Here is a 14,079-nt window from a genome sequence, read left to right as displayed (position 1 = left end):
AATATTTCTAAATCCATATTAATAAATCAATTTTTCTAAATCAATATTAATAAATTAATATTTCTAAATCAATATCTCTAAATTAATATTTCTAAACCAATATCTCTAAATTAATATTTCTAAATCAATATTTCTAAATCAAATCTCCTAAAACAAAATTTCCACATTAATTTTCCCAAATCGATTCTTCCAAATCAATTTTTAATAATAATCCTACCAAAAGTGACAAAACTGCCTCGCAAAAATTCGCCGAGTTCAATTCGTGGAAGAATCCGGCGAGCCGAAGCATTTTCGAAACATCATACAGCGCGCCATATTTTTTCTCGGCGTACGCGCGCGTTGACCGGAGCCTCGGCGAGCAACTTTTCTCTTTATTACAACATACACCGTGTGCACGCGTGTACAATTTCCCAAAGAGGTTTCGGTACTTCGTTGAATTTACGCTTCGAATACTAGGCGGGCGGACGGTGGTGTGACTTTTCGTTTTTTTAATAGCAGCGCGAATAATTCTCCCCCGGCCTCGGAATACGCGCAGCGGTTTGATTTTTGTTTATTGTTGGTTCCTCAAAACCAAAAGGATGGCGTTTCTCTTTCGGCCTGCCTATCGCACGGCATATACACGTATATACCTATGCATACTGTTCCGTACTGTTTTGTTCCCGCGTTGTATTTCAGCTTATACGTTGCGATTTTTTCTGCCCCGGTCGGAATTTTTAGATCCTTCCGCGGTCCTTTGTTTCTACCGCGCCGCGCTGCTTTAAATACGGCTCAGACGGTATTACAAAAATGTAGTGGTTCTACCTGGCGAATACCTATAGTTCCCAGCAGCTGTTGCCCAAATCTGTGCACCGTATTCTTTTCAAAAATTGTTCCATGGGGAAGAACTTCCCTCTTCGATTGTTTCCATACAAATACATAAATAATTTTAACAGTAATAATAACGCGCCAATTATTTCGGTAATAATAATATGTCAATTAAGACAATAATAATAATACGACAATGAAGTGAATATTAATGCGTCATTTAATTCGATAATAATACGTTTGTTCAGTAATAACGCGTTAATTATTTTCACCATAATCCGTCAATTGTTTTAATTAATTTTTTTGTACGTGTCTCATACTGTAATGGTTCGATATATTATAGTTTATAGTCTTCTTCCATTTTAGATATATTTTAGGAAGCGATTTGCAAAAGTAAATCCTCAGACTGATCGTGGAATTAACAATGCGCACGGGGTAAAATCGTGCATTAATCTGTGCACTATTACAATAGATCGCGAAGCCGAATGTGAAACACGTATTCCGGTATTCCCAAAGAGAATTGCCCACTATGCGGCTGAATATAAATAATAAATGTGTGCAGCATTGGGTTGCAACAATTGTGAAATCCGAAATCTGGCCGAAGCCATTTCAGTTGGCTCGATAGTTCCATCATGGAAACCTAGCAGATCCTTTTCAATAAAATAAAATTGGATCGGTTTAGTAAAAAAAAAAGAATACATATAGTTATTATAACAGTTGTGAAAATATATAGTAAGTAGTCGTCACGAGAAGTATTAATATTTTAGTATTGGTACAATTTTAAATTCGTTACGTGACAAGCTCAAATTATAATTAATTATTTAAAGCATTCAAAATTATTCAATAATTAATTACAGTATATAGAGGGATTTTATACAAAATAATTCATCGACCAAGAACCATGCGATGTAATTAAAAATATCGAGTGTAATAAATTAGAAAACGAGAAAACCACGATTATTGTGACAAATCGCGCCATCTTTAACCCTTTTATAATATCAGACTATAAATGACTGTTCCATGGTGTCACTCCAGAGCGAACTGTTACAATGAAAGGGTTGATCTTATCATAGCAAAGGGTTAATCTTAATCGCAATCAATGAAAATTCATCTAAAAATGTCCTCTCTCAGAACTGAACAAATCGCGGGAAATAAATAAATTAATAGAGAAGGTCCGAGTCGGATCGCTCGTGAAACTCGAGGATCCCGCGATTCGATGAACCTAGGTCACGGCAATTGTCCTTGAACCGGCGATACTTCTCGAGCGGTTTCCCGCGCCGTTCGTCCGGGGCGTTCGCCGCGATAAGATGGAGCATCGCTGGAATACCCGGGCGATAAAGTCGTGGAATAGGCAACGGTATAACGCGCGTAATCGAGCGATCACGGATCGAGGAGGTTTCCGGCGGAACCCGTAAAATCGTTACACGGGGTAATCTCGCTTATTGAATATTTTACGAGCGCCGGCAACATCTTACGCCGCCCCGCCTCCGCAGTAGTATAACCGCGAAATGGGTCGGACACGGTAATCAGAGGGCCGAAACTTCGGTCGACGGCGGCCGGCGACCGCTGTCGTAAAACGACGGCCGTCGGACGGATGCAGAAACAATAAGCTGTACGAAGGAATTAGCCCCCTTCGCCACCCTCTAACCGAGACGATGGCCAATAGTTCCTTCGCTTTATGCGCTCCCGCGCGCGGATGTGCGGCCGCCGCGCGAGAACAAGATAACACGCTGCGCGATCCTCATTTTTACATCCTTACTCTCTCAAAGCCGAATTAATTTTGTTTTATGAACTTTTTGGCATTTAAGCTGCGCTTGATTGACTCTTAATCTTTTATATTTTTGTTAAAAATTTTGTGGACATTTATTAATTTAAACTGTATGTTGAATATTCTATTATTTTATCTCATAGTCAAATTTAGAGATCGTCGCTTCGAATCTATAAACAACCTTGCTTAATTGATATGTGTAAATGTCCTCCAATGATTGGAATGTATAAATGTCCTCCTATAATTGAACTGTATAAATGCCCTTCTGTAATTAAGATATATGAATAGCCTCCTTATTATAGATTAATGTTCCACCTTATTTAAAATCTATAACCGTACTTCCTCCAAATAGAATCTGTGAACGTATTCTGTTACTTTAAATCTGGGAAATTGATCAAATAATATATCACTCTGTGCTATACGATATTCTATAATGCATTCTATTATGTATTCCGTTATAGATTCTGTTACACATTCCACTATATATTTCTTTATATTTTTCATTATACTATCCACTATACATTCCATTATATATTCCACTATATATTCCATTACACATTCTACTGTAAATTCTGTTATACATTTCATTCTATATTCTACTATACATTCCATTATACATTCCACTATATATTTTACTATACATTCCAATATATATTCTACTATATATTTTATTATACATTCCACTATATATTCCATTACACATTCTACTGTAAATTCTATTATACATTTCATTATACATTCCACTATACATTCTATTATACATTCCACTATACATTCCATTATACATTCCACTATATATTCTATTACACATTCCATTGTACATTCCCTTGTACATTCCATTGTACATTCCCTTACACATTCCATTGTACATTCCACTACACATTCCACTATACATTCTCTTACACATTCCACTATACATTCCACTAAACATTCCACCAAAAATTCTTTCATTCCCAAGCACCCAAAGCTACTCCCAAACAGATCGACGTCGAGACCGCACGGCCGAGATTCGAACAACCGCCGCGAAACTTCTACTAAAACAAGAATTAGGAAAAGCATCCGCGACCCGCGACTGCGAGCATATTGCCTTGGAATCTCGGAATCGGAAACCAGCTGAATATTTCATGCCCGGGATCGCGGTAGTCGCGTGAATCGCGAGCGGTTCCGCGGATGCAAACACGCGGCAGTTTCGTCGGCGAGGCTCGCAGTGGATAGAGTTCACCGCAAGCAGCCCCCCGCCCCCCCGCCCCCCTCGGCTGTCGATGTTTAAATATATGTGTACTCCGATCTGGGAATCGGAACTTTATCTCGCGCGGTGGCTGCGCATAAACCAGCAATGAAGGATGATTTAGTTTTACGCGGAGGACACGGCGGCCGGCTGGAATATTCGCAGAGCTCGCCTAGGGCCGCGGGGGGTGGGGGTGGGGGGTGTAGGTGTGGGAGGGGTGTATTTCCCTTTATCAAGTTCTCGGCGAGACGAGATTGGATAACTTCCGTTATTTCGAGGTACACGGAAAGTCTGTGGATCTTATCGCGGTCGATGATGCATATCGAGCAGTCGGAAGGATCGCGCGCGCGCGCGCGCGCGGTACTGTTATTAAGGAGCCGCGGGGGAGAGGACAGATTTATGCAGGGGACCGCGGCCGGGACGCGATCTACGATCCACCGTGCCAGGATATTACCTTCGGTTTGCACGTTTAATGCCGGGATAAGAATGCATTATGCCTACCGACGTGTAATCCATTATTCTTCTTTACACTCGATATTCCATCGATCCGACCGGATTGAGTCGGTCGGCGCTGTTCGCTTTCGCGGACAGTGTTACCAACGTTTCGTGGGCGGAGCGCGGAGGATTCTTTTTTCTAGTTTCAAGGTCTTGTATCAAGATCATGTCAAGGTTGTAAGATTAAAAATAGGAATATTTAAAATAGTTTTAGAATATTAATATACCATATAGTACAGTATGGTATATATTGTATGCTACAGCACAGTATATCATGCCCTACATATTTATTACTAAAAACCACCAAAAATAGTGAATTCTGCTGTGCCAAAGAAAATCAATTAAAATAACAATTTATCAAGACATTTATAACATCCCAGAGATTATTAAACATTTAAAATTAAAAATGCAGACTTCATATATTTATACTTCATATATATATACTTCATAAATTAATATATTTATAAATTTTAGCGTTAGCGTGACGCGGTAAGCTGTCGTGAAAAATTCTTGTTCGAAATTAGGGAAAGCAAACGGTGAAACCGAAAGATCCACGGTGCTCGCAGGCATTAGCCCCGTTTCACCTGTGCGCCGCGGCCACTTCGTGTGCGTGTGCCGACCGCAGAATGCCGAACGACCCACGGGGTTTCATCGAAAATCAATGACCGGGCACATTCCGCCCCCGAGGCAGGAGTAATCAAAGACTCGATTAACGGCGAGTCGCGCAAGAAACCGCATTAAACTTCGAGGCTCGAACTGGGTCGTTGGTCTTTGGGTCTTCTGCATCTGCCTTGGGTCTCGTTCGCTACGGTTTTACGGTTCGCCGTGGGAGTCGGGGGGCGAAACGGCTTGCGAAGCGAGGGATGATGGAAAAACACCCGGTACAGAGATGTATCTTTTGAATTCGGTTAATATTTATAATAATTTACGCCGAATTTATTTTTCACGACGAGGCTTTATGCAGACGACTTATTAACACGGCGCAAATTAAAATTATTGTATTTACATAGAGTAAATTAAAATTATTATATTTACATAGAGTAAATTAAAATTGTCATATTTAAATAGAGTAAATTAAAATTATCATATTTACACGGTGTAAATTATAATTATTATATTCACACGGTATAAATTAAAATCATCATATATACACAGGGTGAATTAAAATTATTATATTTACATAGAGTAATTTAAAATTATCAACACGATGTAAATTAAAATTATCAAATTTACACAGACTACTTTCTACTTTCTAAGAATATTTGAAAATAGAAATCTAATAAAGTAGACTAACAAAAAATAGTTCAGAATTAATGTATAGTCATCTTATTACCGGGATGGATTGACCAAAATTATTTTCGCCGGGCAAGGGTTGAGATCGTGTACAAGAGTTGCACGACTGGTCACGATGAAAACGGAGAAGCGAAGAATAAATCTTTGTTGTAAAGGATGAAAAATTTCCACGGACTTTCTCGCAGGGAAGAGGTGGTGCTGCGCCGCCCCTCGGAAGAATCGTGGAGCGAAGAAGAATAAGGGGTCGGCGAGGAGAATGACGCTCGCCAGACGCGCCTACCTTTTCAACAAGAGCGGGATCGAGGAACGTCGTAATAGAAACCCCTGACAGGGGTCAATCTCGAACCGGTAGATCCCGGAAAGCCAAGCCAGCTACCATTCATCGATCACCGTCTTCAATTCCGACTCCGATCCAGACCGATCCCATTTCCCGAATAAGCTGCTCCCTGCTCTCTCTCTCCCCCCCTCTCTCTCTCTACGAAATCATCCCGATTCGATGTTCTGCATGCCAGCCGTTTCCCTATCCACACCTCTCTCGCCGCTCCTCCCGGTCGCCCTACGCTCCGCGCGCTCTCAAGGTCTTCCGGTCTTAACTCGACTGGAAATACTTTGAAAATGATAAGTGATTTCACGGAAATTGGCTGCGCGGGGCGAAGCCTCTTCCGCCCCGTGGGGCCCGGATCCGGCTTCCCTCTAAATAAGGGGAACTCCGGCATGGAAACCGGTCGAGTCTTTCCAGAGGGATTCTTGACGAACGCGAGACGCGGAATTACTCGGTAATCAGCGGCCCCCGAGCCGACAACTCGGAAGTTCCCTACCTTCTGCCATCCGGTATCCGGGACCGGTATTCAACGATCCGACGGATTCGCGGCCGAATTAGATCGCGCGAGCCGTAGTCGCTAACTCACCGTGCGAGTTTCAGCTACCCCGGAAGGGATCGGTTTAAGGGTCACTTCATCGTGCGTGCCGCCCGCTCGGGGATTTTCTTCGAAATGCGACTCCGCTGAGCGAAATTAGCTCTTCTCCCTGCTTGCTTGCGCAATTTCACGTGCGCTCGATGCTTCGCGCTTTTCCGCTCGTTACTTTCGTTGTGAGAACTGCGACCTTCGAGGTGGTTAGTTGTTTGAAACTCGTTGGCGATCTTGACATTATTGTTCAAGTAAAAATTTTTGCTTTTGCCAGGTTTAATGTCCTGGAAATAGTGACGTTAATTTGACGTAGCCTTTTATCAATTTTAATACGCTGGAAATAATATGGCGTAGCTTTGATATAACTTAAAGTATTTCCCTTTTTAGCAGTTTTAATACTGTAGAAATATTGTGCCATAACCTCAAAGGACATCCTTTGAAATACACACTAATAATAATAATCATACTAATTATAAATTCTATTAAATACTCCTAAACCCTCTAGGCACTCAACCAGCCCTTAATAATTTTTCCATTATCTATTCATCCAAGATTCTCTGCAATAAACTAGCAATTAACTCGCAACGAAAACGAGATGTTTCGATTGATAAATTGTCGCGTCGAATCACGAAAAATTTTCATTTTCGTACAAGGTAGTAGTTCGAAGTGATCTTCGAGTTGATTACACTACTTTCCTTTTTTACGAGCTTTTTAAGGCCATCTTCAGTTTTTTTTTTTTTATAGATGAACCTATAATTTTTTTACGCTCATCTTTTGGCTGATATTGAGACGAGTTCGGCGAGAGAGCGCCGTAAAATATTTTTTTCCATCTCACGTAGGAAAATAGTAAAAAGAGGGGGGAGTATATCAGAATGGAAAGTTTAGGGACACGCTTGTCTTACGAAGGATGCACGCCGGCTTCGATGTACTTGCATAAGCGATAAATGAGCGTCGGCTCAGTTATTCGACACGCTTTTACGATTTATTAGAATGACTTTGGCAAAATGAGTTTTCCATATTTTTTATAAATAACGAATTTTCTTATAATATAAGAAGCTTCGCGATATTTAAAAATGAATTTTCGCGAGGCATCTTTTTCTTTGGAAAAAGGTTATCTATAGCATTCAATGCATTTTAATATAAATCGACATTAGCGACGAATATTTCTGACAGAGCTTTCTCAATTTATATATAATTAATTCCAAACCTACAAACTGATCTAAAACGAAAATAACATATTATATACAGGAGAGGTATAAATACCTTTCTAAAGAATTCCTTTGAGAAATGCTATTCTTTATAAATCAAAATTCTATGCTGAATTTATCAACTATTAAATTCGAAAAATCGTATTTTCTCAAAATTCACAACGAATCGCAGACGGCAAGTTAATTACGAATACGAAGGCCCTCGGTGTTCACGAGATTCATCAACGACGAACTCGGTCCGATTGTTCGGCGGCCGGAAACAAATCCAAGTGAAGGGGTTGACCAGCGGAGCCCTCGTGAACCGTCAACCCACAAAATCGCCATAAACCTGGAGCACCCGGACGAGTTTTACGATAGCCGTACCACACCTAAAGCATAAAATTGAATTTCGAAAAAATCCGCGCGCTCGCGCTCGCGCGCCGGTACTTGATCGCGCGATCAATTTTCGCGTGGCCGCGATGGCGGTGGTGTAGTAGAGTCCGCGGCGTATATCGGCGGCGTACCGTTACAGCTATCTGCAGTTTTCCAGGACGACAGTTTTCAGTCATGGTCCCCGGATCCGAAACAATTCCATTGTTCGCGAACAGTGGCCACCGGTGACTGCCGGCCGTGATTCGAGGGGGGACGAGCCCGTTCCGCGAGAGAGCGACCGACCGACCGACCGACGAAAGCCGAGGGAAACCTTTGATAGCGACAGTCACAGCTCCCGGGAAATATTGAGCTCGCGATACCAAACGGCGCGGCGCGGCTCGGTTCGTTTTTGCCTCGGCCCCCCGCCGCCACTGCCGCCGCCGCCGCTTCCATTCCGCCTCGTTCCGAGTCCGCGCGCGAGACCAGAAAAAAACCGTGAGCGTCCCTCCGGCCTCCGCGTTCGTAATATTTTATTTCGCATCGAGAATGGCCCGCAGCCAGTGTCGTTCCACGAGCCCCCGTGGTCCCCATAGGTTTTCCCCCGCGTAGCCAAGGTATTTTCCCTTTTATCCGCGGACCCGCTGGCAGCCTGCCATCCTCCAAGACGACAAAGACGAGCGCAGGAGGAACGCCGGTCTCCCTTCTATTTTCCCCACGGCTCGTTCAGTAATAAAGGTATCCCTCTGCCGCGCCTCTTCTCTCCCTTCCCCCAACCCCGGGTGTCTCTCTATTTGTCCGCTCGTTTCCGTTTCCCGTCTTCCACCGCGCGGACAAGGACCTCGCGAACCGACCGTCCGTTTGCGGCCGCCAGGCTAGACGATACGCTCGGGAAGCGTTTCGGCACGCAAATCACCGACGAATCTCTGGAATCCAGCTGGAACCGTCTCGAAAGAAGCTAAAATTACTTCGAAAATTACTCGGAGCAGTTTGGAGCGTGTTAAAATACCTTGGAACACCGTAGACCATCAGCAACCATCTTCAACCACGTTCAACAAGTTCGAGGATTCTGTATTTATCAGATACCCATTTTTAATCGTCTTCGAATATCTCTAAGAGCAGTCAGAAGGCTTCAGTTACTCGGTTAATTAGATTAGATGGCATTAAGCCACCTTCAACTACTGCAAACGCAGATCAAACATCGTTTTCAGTTGCTTTGAATCATTTTTGGGCAGCTTCGTGTACTTCTAGTAACATTAAATTGCCTGAAGGCACGTTTAGTCATCTTGGACCGCTTTCAACCACCTTCAACAATCTTTAATAGTCTCCTACTGTGTCCAACTGGTTACAACTACCTCCAACCACCTTCAACGCTAGATTTGTACCACCTTGGATCACACTAAACACCTTCCAAGTATCTACATCAATCTTCATCTATCTCGAGATGTCGTCAACCATCTGAAACCACCATCAACCACCTGCAACCATCTCCAATCGTCTTCTATTGCCTCTAACTACTTTCAACTACCTCTAACCAGCTTGAACAGCAACTGTGAACCATCTTGGATCACATCGATGCCTGCATCGACCTCCAATCATCTCAAAACCACCTGAAACCACACTCAAACCACTACCAACCACTTCAAACCACTACCAACCACCTCAAACCACTATCGACCATCTCAAACCAACTTAACCCATGCCTAAGATACCTATAATTCTATTCATCGTCCATTCCAATTCGCCGTCATCGCACACTCAACATCTCAATTCTCGAGTCAATAAGGCCACGACCAGCGCGATTTCTCATCCATTCGGAGACAGACCCTGTTCCGCCTCACCTTTCGATTCGCTCGCAAATGGACGGTTTATTACCAAAAGGGTTTCGCGAGCGGAATTACAGGGGGTTGTCGGATTGTTTCGAGAATTATTGCGCGCGGGGAATGGAACGTGCGACCTTCGACTTTCGGGTTTTACGGGAACCCCCGGCTCGCAATAAGGATCTACGCCGGATAGGAAAAATCAATGCTCAAAAAGCAAAAGGGAGAACGTAGGAGTCGAGCACCTGGAGACCGCTCGTCGCGGATGCTCTTTGCGTTATTACATCGGCCCACTCTGCTACGGCGAGGGCGGGGGAGCTGCCGTTCTGGAAAATAAGATGCTATGGTGAACGATGGACGTTTCAGCTAAGCCGCGACCGGGATAAATCCCGTGGATAAATCCGGCAGATTTCGAGATGATCGCGTCCCCTTTTAGGGGGACGACGCCAGGCATGATTCTCGCTGCGAGCCCGACCCTCTTTGGAATCGGGAATGCTCTACGTGGTTTCCGGTTTATTTTAAATTTGCGGTGGGGTGTCGTTTGCAATTAAATCGTGGATATTCTATAGCGTTTATGGAAATCTGGAGCTTCGAAAAATAATATGCATAGATCGATCTATATTAATTGCAATTTTAATATACTTGAAGCCGTAAGATATTTTTTATTCAACGTAAAAATTTGTTGATTGCCTCCTTGTGGAATTAATTCTTTAGACTTTAATTCCAAATTAAATTTTAAAAAAATTTAATTAAATCTAAAATTGCATTTAATAGCTCAATCGTTTTAATAATATTAGGATAAATCAAAGTTGCTTTTTTATATAAGAAATAACTGATTAAATTTACCTCTTAAAAATCGATAAAGGAAACAGTAAAAAGCACTAATAAATAGTAATAAAATTCTTTAAATAAATACAAAAAACACTGATAAATTTGTAGCTAGACTGACCAGCAAAACAGTAGAAAATCCGAGAGTATCGTTGCACCGCTAAAATTGCAATCGCCATAGTTGCGCTTTCCGTGTGCAGCAACTGGCACAGGAAACATTTATCTCGTTCGAATTTCAATTTTCCCTACAGAGAAAAAGAAATTGTTCGAAACGAATCACTGAAATATTTTCCGCCGCGTTCTATTGAACATCCCGGGATCTAGTTTGCAAGAAGCTTAAAGGCAAGCAACAGGAAACGAACGCTTTAGTCGAATTAATTGGGCAAACTGTTGAGGGGGGTGGAGGCGCGGGGGCGGCAAAGCGCATAGCTCCACCGTCGAAATCGGGGCGCCGATTTCATAATAAATATTCACGGAACAAAGACGGCTCTTTGATAAAAATTCCAATCACGTTTTAAGCCAGCCTTTTGTCGCACCGTTGTTTGAAGGATCAATATAAATATACTCGATTAACGCCGCGGAGCCCGTCAAAGTTCGCCCAGCTGCGCCATTGATTTTTCAATGACCGAAAGCGACGCCGGAATGAAAAAAAAATAAAAAAAAAAAAAGAGAGAGAAAAATTGCACGTACCGGCCACGAATGAAAATCGTACGAATTTCCTCAAGATCATTATTTCCCCCGAAACAATCGCGTCGTTGATGGAGGACGTCATGCGATGGAGAGAATTATAGGAATATTCAGGTCGCGATGCGAAACAAATTGAAATTACGAATTCTCTTTTATTATTCGGTAGTCTCGTTTTTTTTTCTACCCCCCTCCCCATTTCCACGGCGACCGCGCTTTTACGAAATTAAAATCTCGCGACAGATTCTACGGCTGGCGAGGCGAACACCGCGCGCGACATTTCCAATCCGCCGCGCGCGCGCGCCCGCCGATATTTCCTTTCGCGCTAATATCGTTTCCCTTATTCGCTCACGGCTTCGATTTTCTTTTCGCCCCCTTGCCGCTGTTTTAATGCCATTCCGCCGGACGTGTAATCCTTAATTCTCCGTGTCGAACATACCACTCTCTCTCACTCTCTCTCTCTCTCTCTCTCTCTCTCTCTCGCTCTCTTTCGTTTCGTGTAATGCGCGGAATCGTATTCGATTTCATAAGGTGTCGTCGCGGCGTCGAACGGTGCTCACTTTGAAAAAGGATACCGGGAACGCGCGACGTTATATGCACGGAGAAAGGATCCGAGAAATAAACCACTGGCTTTTGCAGTTTCGATGTACGAATAAATATCGGGAACATGGTGGAATATTATTCGCGGCTCGTCTTTTGGTATTCCACTTTTTAAAGTGGAAGACGGACGATGCTTTGAGTTGATGTTAGGTTTTTTTTTTGATAAGGTGAGAGAGGTGTTATAAATTTTTATAATAATAGTATTAAAGAATTCTTTGGACGTATGATTGCTGAGGTAGTTTTACGTGAATAATTTCGAGTGTTATTTTAGCGAATTAATGCTACTGGTTTATAGTGTCATTTTAATACGATGCAGTTGAAATGTGAGATAAATGAAATGCAATGTAATTAAAATACAGTATTTTTGAGACACAATGTAATTGAGATACAGTGTAATTGAGATACAGTGTAATTGAGATACAATATAATCGAGATACTGTTCCTCAATTTTACAATGCATATACACATATAATTCAATGGCATCGTAACTTTTAATTTTAATTCGATAACATTGTAATTCCTGGTTGAAGTAATTCAATAACATACTGTTTTATAATTGTACTCCAACTGCAATTGCGACCTGGCATTGCAATTTAATAAAATCGAATTCCAAATTACGAATTATAATATCATGGAATTACAATACAATTGAATTAATTTCTACTGACATCAATTTCCAATCAAATCAATTTGCAATTGAATTAATATGCATTTAAATCAATTTCCAATTGAATAAATTTACAATTAAATCATTCCGCAATTGTATACATTTACAATTAAATCAATGGACAATTGAATACATTTACAATTAAATCATTTAGCAATTGAATACATTTACAATTAAATCAATGTACAATTGAATACATTTACAATTAAACCATTTTGCACGTGAATTAATTTACAATTAAATCATAGCGCACTTGAATTAATTTCCAGCCAAATTAATTCGCGATCGAATTAAATTACAATATCAATACCTCGATTAATTCAATCGGAACACCACCCTTGTATTTCTCTCTGCCAAAGATCACCAAAAATCCCAAAGAAACCATCGAAGAAACTTCACAATCTCAATCAGATCGTATTTCTAATCAAGCCGAAACAATGCATCATTAACCGCTCGAATTTCCCCAAAACTTCTCCCTAATGACAACGACCGCTCTCCACGTGGCCGAGGAAAGGTCCAAGAACGGTATCCAGCGTAACCGGAATCGTTCAGCAAGATAATGAAACCCGGCGAGCACCAGGAAAATACGATTCCCGTTATTAAAACGGTGATCCCGGGGAGCGAAGTCGTCGCCGCCGCCGTCGTCGTCGTTCCCCCAATTTAATAAAGAAGAATAACAATAATAATGGAATTCAGTAGGAGATCGTTCCGTGAAAAATAAATCTGCCGCTGCCTCCCCGGGCGCGGACAGATCTCATTAACCCGCGCGGCCGGGTAATTATCGTTAGCCGGAATCAATTGTGCTCCGGCGCGCTCGTAGGAATTCCGTCGGCGACGCAGCGAGCCCCCTTGAATTATTTGCCGTGCATGCGGGAGCTACCGTGGACGATAAACGCCGTAAGAAATGGATAGCGGCGTTGGCTCCTGCCGCTGCTGCTGCTGCTGCGACAGGTAAATCCAGGTGCGCCGGTCGTCGTCGCGGCGCATTATACAGGCAAAGTTCGTAGTCGTCGTCGATATTGGCGACACGGTCGGCAGTCGTAAAAGATTCTACGGTCCGAGCGAAATCCTCCGCCGTGATCGGAATAACGAGCGCCAGCCGAGTACGGCAGCGATCGGCTGGTGCGTAAATGGGACCCGCGAGGACCGGCGAAACTTTCCGGCGACGTGGACGACGAAGACACGCCGCCGAAGAGAGGAACGCCGCCGAGAGAGGAGAGACCGACGCGTCGCGAGCCGCCGTCCAATTTCCACGCGGCGCTATGAATTTTATTATGAACTTTCACGGGACCGACTACTTCGCGCGCTCTGCGCCTTTCCTATCGGCTAATCAAACTAGGGGTAACGAGGCTCTCGGGATCGTCGGCGGCCATTATTCGGGCATCCTGCGGATCGAGACCCGATTCGAGGGATCGAAGACGGTTTGGA

This window comes from Augochlora pura, chromosome 5, assembly GCF_028453695.1.
Source record: "Augochlora pura isolate Apur16 chromosome 5, APUR_v2.2.1, whole genome shotgun sequence".
Classification (NCBI taxonomy): Eukaryota; Metazoa; Arthropoda; class Insecta; order Hymenoptera; family Halictidae; genus Augochlora; species Augochlora pura.
This window is presented reverse-complemented; position numbering follows the sequence as displayed.